The 10,214-nt window shown below is 55.0% G+C and overlaps 1 pseudogene; it reads left to right on the top strand.

Annotated features, from left to right (window-relative positions):
* The first annotated feature begins 481 nt into the window (after positions 1 to 481).
* On the top strand, positions 482 to 5,346 carry LOC123926093 (annotated as a pseudogene).
* The last annotated feature ends 4,868 nt before the right edge of the window (positions 5,347 to 10,214 follow it).

Raw genomic sequence — 10,214 nt, 5'->3', positions numbered from 1 at the left:
TCAATATTTTGGCACCCCCTTAAATTCTGCACCTGAGCTGAGGGCCTCCCCTGCCTCACCTTACCTGGCCCCAATTGGTTCCTCAGCCCTCCTGTCTGCGGGAGTGGGGTGGGAGGGACCCCGGGATTTGGGATTCTGATCACAAGCCCTCTAAGGAGGAAAAGAGGAACCCTGCAAGGAGGGGGCACTGGGAGGCAGCAGCAGAGAGAAGTGACGCAAGACCATGAAACCCCTCAACTGGAAGCCAGGCACTGGCGATGTATGCGTCTCCGGGGACACCCACGCATATATCCAGGGGTGCATCTCTGAGTGGGTGCCACAGTCACGTATCCCTCTGTGTGTATCTATGCTGGTCTCCACATTTTACCCATGTTGCCGTTTTATACTGCCCCCCTTCTTACTGACCCTTACCCACCCATGTGTGTGTCTCCACGGGTCACGTGACCTGCGTCCAGCCCCCTACGTGGGCTCGAAGGGCCAGATGGCGGGCACCTTCACCCAGGCCCTGGCTGACTGCCGGCGCCTATTCGAGATGGGAGGGGCCTTCAGGCACCATATGAGCCTCCTGGACGTCAGAGGGGCTTCTCCGAGAGGAGGGCTGCAAGCCTAAATTTGAGGAGGTCAGAGTGGAGGAGGAGAGGGAGCCTGGGCTGGGGTCGGGGGACTGTGCGCCTTTGCTCGCAGGTAGGGGGAGCTGTTGTAACGTGCATGAATCACGTGCATCCGTGTAGCCGGGGATTTGTCTTTGTCCAGAGGTCTTTGTCTGACTCTACGCACGTGGCCCGCATGCACGTGTGAGCACTGTGAGCCTCTGGCCCCCTGTCTGTCGTTAGACATGTTACTTGCTGTCCCTGCTTAAGCTCCAGTCAGGTAGAAGTTCGTTATGTCCCGATCCAGGGAACATCCCATCTTTGCAGACCATGTGTTGATTTCAGTGATTCCGAATTCAGACACCTCAGGGTGTGACAACCTGTACACTTGCTGTGTGTCCTTGCGCAAGTGAATGACCCTCTCTGGGCCACAGTTTGTTTCCTCCCTGGTAAAGCGGGGATGATAACACCTCCCCACAGTGCTATTATGAGAAGGAAGGGCGATGGTGCAGGTAAAGCCCCCCTCATAGGGGCTGGTCATATCAGGGTCTGGGTCTGTCCCTGCAGATGGCGAGAGTGATCAGTGCTGTCATGGCCCAGGACTTCCCCGTGGGGAGCGGCGTCAGATCACTGCAGAGCCGGGACACTTCTACGCGGAGTCTGTCTGCATGGCTGCTGTGAACATCATTGCCAAGAAGGCTGTGCTGAAGTCTGATGGGTGGGCCAGCCGTGGGGTGGGGAGGGCACTGTGCAGACATCCCGGGGAAGAGGATGGACAGAGAGTCTGGGCTCCACCCCGGGTACCTAATTAGCAATTAGCGAGAGACAAAGTGTGAATTGGGTGTAAGAACGAACCTGTTAGCATCACTATTGTGTCATTCTCGAGTAGACTGGGAGGGAGAGGAACAAGACAAAGTCTTTACCCTTCCTGAGCAGCCCATGTATTTAAATCGCATTTGTGGAGGAAAAGTCACAGAATACAGCTCATGAGGCCACAGACACTACTGTGCTGCCAACAAGCATTTGAAATTCTTCCAGCAAGTGCTTTCTGACAGGTGCAGATTCTTAAAAGGAAAAATTCACTGAGTCCATGCAAATTCTTACAACAAATATAGGAAGGCAATATTGTTGTGGCCTGAAGGTTAAGGGTGACATAGAGAGGGTAATAGGAAACCTTTCGACAATTGAGGTGATTTAATTGTTATTTTGCAGCAGGAGTGGGGTGGGGTGGCCGTTCTCACGTGAACTACGCAGAAACTCAATTTCATGACGAAATGGAGAATGCGGATAGATCTCCCCACTCTATTCTGTGGCTTCTAGATAACTGACACATAAATATTTATAAATCCTGTTAATCTCCTCCCTTATCCTTGTGGCAGACGCTGGCCCACAGCTTTTAATCCCAAAGGCGCTTGTGTCGACTGGTTTCATTTCCCCACAAAGTGTGTAGTTAAAGAATATTTTGATACGCGGCATAGGATTTTAGCCATCGGTTAACAGAAGTCCAAGTCATAAGTATTTGGGGCTTATTATTTTTATTTCCACAATAATAAGAGCTGCTAATAATTAAGTATCTATTCTGTGTGAAATACCTATTTTGTCTCATTTCAGCGCGAGAGTCCTGGGGGATATTTTTGGTCATTCCCATGTTACAGGTGGAAAGACTGAGGCTCAGGGAGAGGAAGGGATTTGTCCACATGGCACGGCTAGTTGGGGTGCAGCAGCGTCCCCCATCTGTGTGGCTGAAACGTTGGTGCCCTCGCTGAGCTCTCAGCCTCCAGGATGTCGTGGTGAAGTGGCTTAGGACACCTGGGTCTGGGGTTGCCGGAGTCAGGATCAGTAATGGCAGCTGGGAGAGAGGGGAGGAGATGTGGTGACTGATACCAGGGAGAAGATGGTGGGGAGAAGACCCAGAGAAGGGAAAAAACAATATTCAGAAAGATCTGAGCATCTAAGTGGTACCTGGAATGCCTGTGTATAATCCTGAGTTTAGATTCAAGAAAGCAATACTCTGGGGGCACCTGGGTGTCTCAGTTCGTTAAGCAGCTGCCTTTGGCTCAGGTCATGATCCCAGGGTTCTGGGATCGAGACCCACATTGGTCATCCCTGTTCAGCAAAGAGTCTGCTTCTCCCTCTCCCTCTGTCTGCCCCTCTGCCTACTTGCTCTCTCTCTCTCTGTTAAATAAATAAAATCTTTAAAAAAGAAGAAGAAGAAGAAGAAAGCAATATTCTGCAGACTAAGTGACTGTGAAGAAACTGGCCTGGTCGTAGGACATGGGCACCATCCTGAAGGGAGAAGTTTTTATTTACAGTTCCCTAGAAACAGGGGACCTGGGCTGCTGCTCAGGGATGGGGGAGGGGGAAAGCACGGGGTGGGAGCAGGGGCAGAAGAAAGGAGGGAGCAAAAAGCCAGAATGAGAGACTCCAGGTTTTCAAGGGCAGGAGGAGGCGAGGCAGGGGCAGAAGAAAGGAGGGAGCAAAAAGCCAGAATGAGAGACTCCAGGTTTTCAAGGGCAGGAGGAGGCGAGGCAGGTAAGCCGGCTGGGCAGAGGGGAGAGCGAGAACCCAGAGGACAGACCCCAACCTGGCCCAGGGTCAGGAAGACCCTTGGAGCAGAGAGCAGGAGTTCTCCTGCACCGGGCCCTGGATCGGAGCTGCGCCCGAGCGTTCTGTGCTGGGGCATGGATCATCGGTGCTGACACTGGCCACGTGCCCCTCGGGGCTGCTCTCTCTCCGCTCGCAGGAGGCCACCAGATCTGGTGTACTACCTCAGTGACGGTCACTGCGGCATCTTCCTCAGGGAGGCTGTCCCCAGGATGCCCATGGTGGTGAAGGTAAGGTGGCTAGGTACTCCTGGTCTCTGAGGCCACTGTGTGTAGCCTCCAGTCCTGAGCGGCGGGGATCACCATGGCCAGGTGGGGAGGGGAAGGAGCTCAGAAGAGTGCCATGCCACATGCGTGTCCAGGGACACGCACACAGGTGTCTGTGTGCACCTGCACATTGGTCGAGGGCGGGGGGCTGCCGATATACACCCTGTGTGGGTGGGGTGTGTGTGTGCAGACTCGTGGGTCTGTTTGGCTCTGTGTGTGTTTTCCATGTGCATCTCTGCATGCATGCGTTGTGTTTCCAGAATCCTTGACTTCTGGCGGTGCAGAGGACTTAGGGAGGAGAGATTCTCAAACTTGGCTGCACATTAGATCACCCGGGGAGCTTTAAGAGACACTATTGCCCAGGCAGTCCCCCAGACAGCTGAAATCAGAATCCCATGGGGAGTTGAAAGCCTGGCATCTGTCCTTTGTGGAAACTGCCCAGGTGATTCCAATGGGCCACCTAGTGTGAGGCCAGTATGTTGAGTTATGGTTGAATAAAATCTTCCCGTTGTGTAGGGGAAAGCTGAGATCCCACCTGTGCCCGCTCCTCTAAATGGACAGGGCGGGGCTGTGTCACTAGACTATTAACCCCATGAGGGCAGGGTTGAGACCGGTACCTGGCACACAGGGACCGCTCCCTCATTGGTCGTGGTGGGGTGGCTGATAAGTGTCCCTGCAGGAGGGACCCCGCTGGGGTCTTGCAGGCATGCCCAGCCAGCCCGGAAGTGGGCTGGGGTGACCCCCTGGGGCTCTCCCTTCTCTGAATAACTGCTCTTTGCTCCCGCAGGAGTTCTACTCAGAGCCTCCCCTCTTCCCCTGTACCCTCTACAGGCCCACGTGTGATGCCTTTGACGAGCTCTTCCCAGGGGAGCTGTGGATGACGGGCTCCTCTTCCCCTCCACTGGCGCTTACGCCTCCACCTGAGCTCCACCTTCGATAGCCTCCTGCCCGCCGCCGTCTCCTGTGCCCTGGAACCCGAGCTCAGGTGTCCAGACCAGGAGAGCAGGGGCAGGGCACTGAGGGGATCACATCAGGATCTGCGTTTGGCAAGGAGAATATGGCTAAGCTTTGTGGTCCCAGACCCAAGAAATACCCTCCTCCCCCCACGGCCCCCAGCAAAGCCCAAAGTGCCCGCTGTAGCTGCTCCCCCGGGGTTAGCCCACGGTAGCCCCCTGGGTGGCTCTGCAGCTCGGAGGTGTGCACGCCTTTGGGAGCAGAATCAGGCCGCCCCTTGGCCCCAGCTGACCCTCGGTCCCTCAGGCAGGCCCCACTCGGCTCTGTTCGTGACTGCTGCCCAGTTTCCTTCTCAGATGTCCCTTCCCTCCCAGCTTCAGCCTTCCTCAAACACGGCTCCAGAGTTGCCTCTCTGTCCAAGCTACAGCTCAGCCTCTGCGGTGGGGAGGGGGCTCTAGAACCTTCCTTTACTGGCACATTCCTTCCACAGGAGCCTGCTCGGGACAGCACCTTAGGTTGGCAGATGGACACGGAAGTGCTCCAGATGCCTTGGTAAGCCATGTGGGGAAACGTGGGGTGGGGGTGGGGGACGCAAGGGTTCAGGTCCTTTTGAGTGTGATGAGGCAACTTTCAAGGTTCAGAACTGGTTTTCTCCCCAGATGGGCCTGACTGAAGTCAAGGTTAGCTCCTGGGGCAGCCGCCCCCATGCTCCCTGCTCCTTACCCCGCAGGCCCTGGTCGGGGAGGGCTGACAACATTGTGCCCAGACAGCAAGTGTCCCCCCGAAGGCCATGTCCTGGACGTGAGGCAACCTGCGCCGACCAGGACCTTCTTTTCATTCAGTTAGCAACCCCTGTGCCGATGCAGGAAGGTCTGTGTGAGCTACGGCACCCATTCGTGGTGAGAGCACTGGGTCAGACGGGCCTGGAGTGAGTCCAGGCTCCAGCACATACCGGCAGGGGTGTCAGTGCCTCAGTTTCCCCTCGGATCATAGTAATCCCCCTCGCAGCGTTGTTGAGAGGGGTAAGTCCAATAATGCAAACCCTCTCACAAGGTCAGTTCGTGTCCGGGGCCCTGCCTCTGGCTGGCGCTGGTCCCAGGCTGGCCCACTCAGAGCCCAGCCCCCTGCACCACCCCAGAGTCTGGGGGTCCTCAGGAAGCAGGCATAGCCCCTGGCCCCATAGCTAATGGGTCCCACAGCTAATGTGCAGCGCAGATCTGGCCACGGCTAGAAGCCCCCAGGCTGGGAGGTTGGAAGGACAAAGTGTGAAAAGAACCAGCTCCAAGGCAGAGTGAATGGCACTGTATGTCCTCTAGGCATGCTCAAGCTTTAAAAACAGTATTTGGGGGCCTCTGAGCTCGAAAGGAAAAGGAATCCTGCAGGGAAGGAGGTTGGCAGAGGCAAGGGCGGGGACATGTGGGAGTAACTACCCACATTCCTCCAGCAAGTGAGGGCCCAGAGGCCAAAGCCTCCCACCTCCTGTGTGCTTGTTAAGCTTCTCCCAAGGGGATGTTCACTGGTCCGGGCCTGGCTCCTCCCCGCCCGCCAGAGTCAGCCCCACCCCTTTTGCCGCTGCTTCCTCAGCTCGGCCAGTACCAGATGGATCCCGCAGCACCCCTGCACTCCGGAGAATTGTCCCCCAGATGTATGTGAGAAGCGATGGGCGCCGGGGCCACCCCAGGAAGCCAGGGGCTCAGACAGCCTTCGGCCTGTTCCCAACTCATCTCCTCCCAGTGCCTGAAAACTGAGGGTAGAAACATCCACTCCAACCGCCCCACCCCCCAAAGCATCCGGAAGCACAAACTTAAGTGAGCTTTAGGGAAAACGAAAAGTACTCAGATGCAGGAGATGTGGGTATGTTTTGTGTTTTGTGTTTTGCCCTCTGATGCTGTAATTGTGGTTACCCGTCCGTTCGCCTCTCCCTACCCGCTGATCCATCCCTCCCTCCATCCCTCCATCCATCCCCGCATCCATCCACCCATCTACCCATTCACTCAGCAGAAATCTGAGGCCCTAGTGTGTGCCCGGCTCTGTTCTAGACACAGGTAACACACGCTGGAAACCCAGGCTCGTGGAGCTTACCTTCCAGCGGGGATAAGAGGCAGCATAAACAAGCACATGCATATGTAACAGAGTACGTTCTGTGAGGAAAGACAGAGCAGAGCCAGAGGGTAGTGGATAAAGCAAGAAAGGCAATTTTAGGCAGAAGGACCAGCGGCGGCCAGTATGCAGGGGAGCAGGGGAGCAGAGACCTGAAGGCAGAGATTAGAGGCCGTGTGGTGGCTGGGTCAGAGTCCCAGGCATAGCAAACCACAAGTTCAATGCCAGGGATGGAGACTTTAAAAAAAAAAAATAATAAAAGGTCAGGGGGCCACATGTGGGCAAGTAGAGGGAGTGAGGGGAGGTGCCCAGAGAAGAGGCAGGGGGAAGGATGGGGGGGTGTGTGATTTGTCAGGCTTCATGGTAAGGTAGGGCTTTGACTTTGTTGTGAGCTGGAGGGGAGGCCTTGGAGGGTTTGCACAGGTCCGTGCGGCGGGAATGCAGGGACAATCCGAGGAGGCTCCTGCCACTTTGGGGAAATGATGGGCGGTCAGGGTGTGGGTAGTGAGAAGTGACCGGTTCAGGGTAGGGTGGACAGGTTGAGTCAGGAGGATCTGTTGAGGGGCCGCCAGGTACTTGGGGCAGAGAGAGAAGTCAAGGACGACCCCAGCGCTTTTGGTCCCAGCGGCTGGTACATAACCAGGGATGCTGCGGAGGAGAAGCAGACCAGGACGCGTGAAAATGGAGAGCTCGGCTTTGACCCGTCAGGCTGGAGTGGTCCAATCCTCCTCCAAATGGAGTCAGCACACAAGCCCTGGGTTCAGGGCCAGGTCTCAGTGCGGGGGATACGAACGTGGCAGCATCGGCACCCAAGGACTTTATATCCGGGGACCTCCCGGGCCAACCAGGGAGCGAGCGTGGCCGGAGAAGACACGAGGCACAGAGAACAAGGGAAGAAGCATTTCCAAGAGGCAATGCCCGACTGCAAATACCGCCCAGAGAGGGTCAGGTGAGGGCCGAGGGTGGGATTGGGACGGGGAGGTCCCTGGTGATCACCAGAGGCTTGGTGCGTGGGAAGGAAGAGGTTGGTGGAAGTGGGGTCTGGAGAGGGAGGGTGCGGGCCCGGACTCCAGGGAGCTGCGTCTGACTGGGCAGCAGCGGGAAATGGGAAAGTGGCTGGAAGAAGAGCCGGCCAGGCCGGGTCAGGAGGTTTATTTTAAGAAGAGAACTATTACAGCTTGTTCGTGGTCTCTGGGGATGCCCGCTAGCTAGCAGGGAAGATAATTTAGATGCGGAGCAGAGAAGACCATTTCAAGAGCCCAACCTCAAACCTCGAACCTCGGGTGGGTGGGAGCTCAGACAGCGCACCCCCGGGGACCGAGGGAGGCCGGGCAGGTCCTTGGGAGAAAGTGGAGCTCTCTTCTGATGGGTTCTCTTTTCTCAGTGCAAAAAGAAATAAAGTCAGGCCTGCGAGGGTGGGGGCCTCGGTGTGTTGAGGAGGGGGCAGAGATGGGGACGTCACAAGAGTGAGGCCAGTGAAATGGGGTCTGATCGCCAGCACGGGGACCCACCCAAGGTTTAGGGAGTCACTCTAGAGCAAGGCCGACGTGTGGCGTGTCTGGTCTTCAGCCACGTTCAGCTTCGTGGACTCAGATGAGCTGGAGAATGAGGAGCTCGTGGGAGTCCCTGCAGGTCCAGGCTCCAGCAGGCTACCCCAAAGCCCCTGCTGTCCTCAAAGCCCTTTCGTGACCCCACATACTGTCCTTCCACAGCCACATGTGCTGTAAGACTGAGAATGACTCCGTGAGCTCACAATGACGCCCACTTTAGAGAAGTGGACAAACCAGGGGCACCAGGAAGGAGCGGCAGAGCTGGTATTTGGATTCACAGACTGGGTCGGTGTTCTCCCTTCGGGGGGCAAGGGGTGCGCATGCTATGTTTAAGAAAGTTTAAGAAAGGGGCGCCTGGGTGGCTCAGTGGATTAAGCCGCTGCCTTCGGCTCAGGTCATGATCTCAGAGTCCTGGGATCGAGCCCCGCATCGGGCTCTCTGCTCCGCAGGGAGCCTGCTTCCTCCTCTCTCTCTGCCTGCCTCTCTGCCTACTTGTGATCTCTCTCTGTCAAATAAATAAATAAAATCTTTAAAAAAAAAAAAAGAAAGTTTAAGAAAGTCTTGCATCCCAGTGGGTGAAAATAAACAAGGTTGACAAGTTGGGGGGGTGGTGGTTAAACCTCAGTTGTTCCAAGCCCCATCGCCCACGTGTTGTCATATTCAACTGTAGTGACTTGCTGCCCCCCACTGGTCACTGGAGGTATTGCACAAGACTAAGCCGTGCCTGGTATGCTTCGCCCACTAGGGATTCACTGTCTGGGTTCAACACCACCTTGTTGAAAGCATCAGGTAGGAGTTCTCACCCCGAGCCTCCCCGCCACTCCTCCTGAGAAAACGGAAGTCAAGAGAGATGACTTTAAAATTCCATCTGCACTTGCGTACTCTATCCGCTCAGGTGCTCCTTCATTAAGTCTTCATGGAAGACTGTGTTTAGGCACTGGGAGTCAGCAGGAGATGAGGCAGGAGAGAGCATTGCTCTCGTAGAGTTGCCATCTGCAGCCGGGGTGGAGGGAGGCAGATACCAAACAGGAAACAAATCAAGGGAGAAACGGTGATGGGTGCTGTGAAGAAATTAATAGAAAGAGTGGCTGGAGAGGATGGACGGGAGGTGACATCTAAGGAGAGACCTGATGGCTGGGAGTGTCCGTAGAGATCCTGCAGGAAGAGGGGAACAGCACACAAGGGTCCCGAGGCTCTGCGAGATTCGGGCAGCTTTCAGATCCAGTGGAGCCCTGTGTCGCCCAGCCCCTGAGACGTGCAGCGGTCAGAGCCGAACGTTGGTGGGAGGGTCATGCCATTGACCTGCTCTCTGTGAGTCCACAGCCTCTCGCAGCCCCCCCTTACATAGCTGACCACTCCGTCCCTGGAGCTCCTCCTCTCTTGGCTTGTGTGACACCAACCTCCAGGGGCAGGAAAAGCTAGGATTCTTCTCCTGTGACGATCAAAGCTTACCCTTCAACATCAAGAGGTTTCTGATTCGAAGGAACTCACCGACCTGTCCAAAGCTAGAGCAGGAAATACCGGCGTGTGGAAACAAAGGTCAAAACAGATATTTCTGGGAACTGGGACAGGAGCATGCAGGAGAGAGATGGTGGAAGTGTATTCAGGCTTGTTTGTAGCTGCTGCTGAGTGACAAGTGTATTTGTGACCCTGTCTGCAGCTAATAGTGAGCCACTCTTGCAAATGTGTTAAGTGGCTAAGTTTTTGTTTTGTTTTATTTTTTTTAATTTAATTTTTATTCTTATTTTTTTTATAAACATATAATGTATTTTTATCCCCAGGGGTACAGGTCTGTGAATCGCCAGGTTTACACACTTCACAGCACTCACCATAGCACATACCCTCCCCAATGTCCATAACCACACCCCCCTCTCCTTGTTTTGTTTTTTTAAGTGGCTAAGTTTTTAAACGTGTTTAAAATGGATATTTACAGACGCCCGAGTGGCTCAGTCAGTTAAGCGTCTGCCTTGGACTCAGGTCACAATCTCAGGGTCCTGGGATTGAGTCCCACATCGGGCTCTCTGTTCATCGGGGAGTCTGCTTCTCCCTCTCACGCTCCCTCTCTGCTCGCTCGCTCTCTCTCTCAAATAAATAATTTTAATTAAAAAATAAAATGAATGTTTACAAGTTTGTATATGTAGTATGAGCAT

This window comes from Meles meles, chromosome 1 (assembly GCF_922984935.1).
Source record: "Meles meles chromosome 1, mMelMel3.1 paternal haplotype, whole genome shotgun sequence".
NCBI lineage: Eukaryota > Metazoa > Chordata > Mammalia > Carnivora > Mustelidae > Meles > Meles meles.
This window is presented reverse-complemented; position numbering and strand designations above follow the sequence as displayed.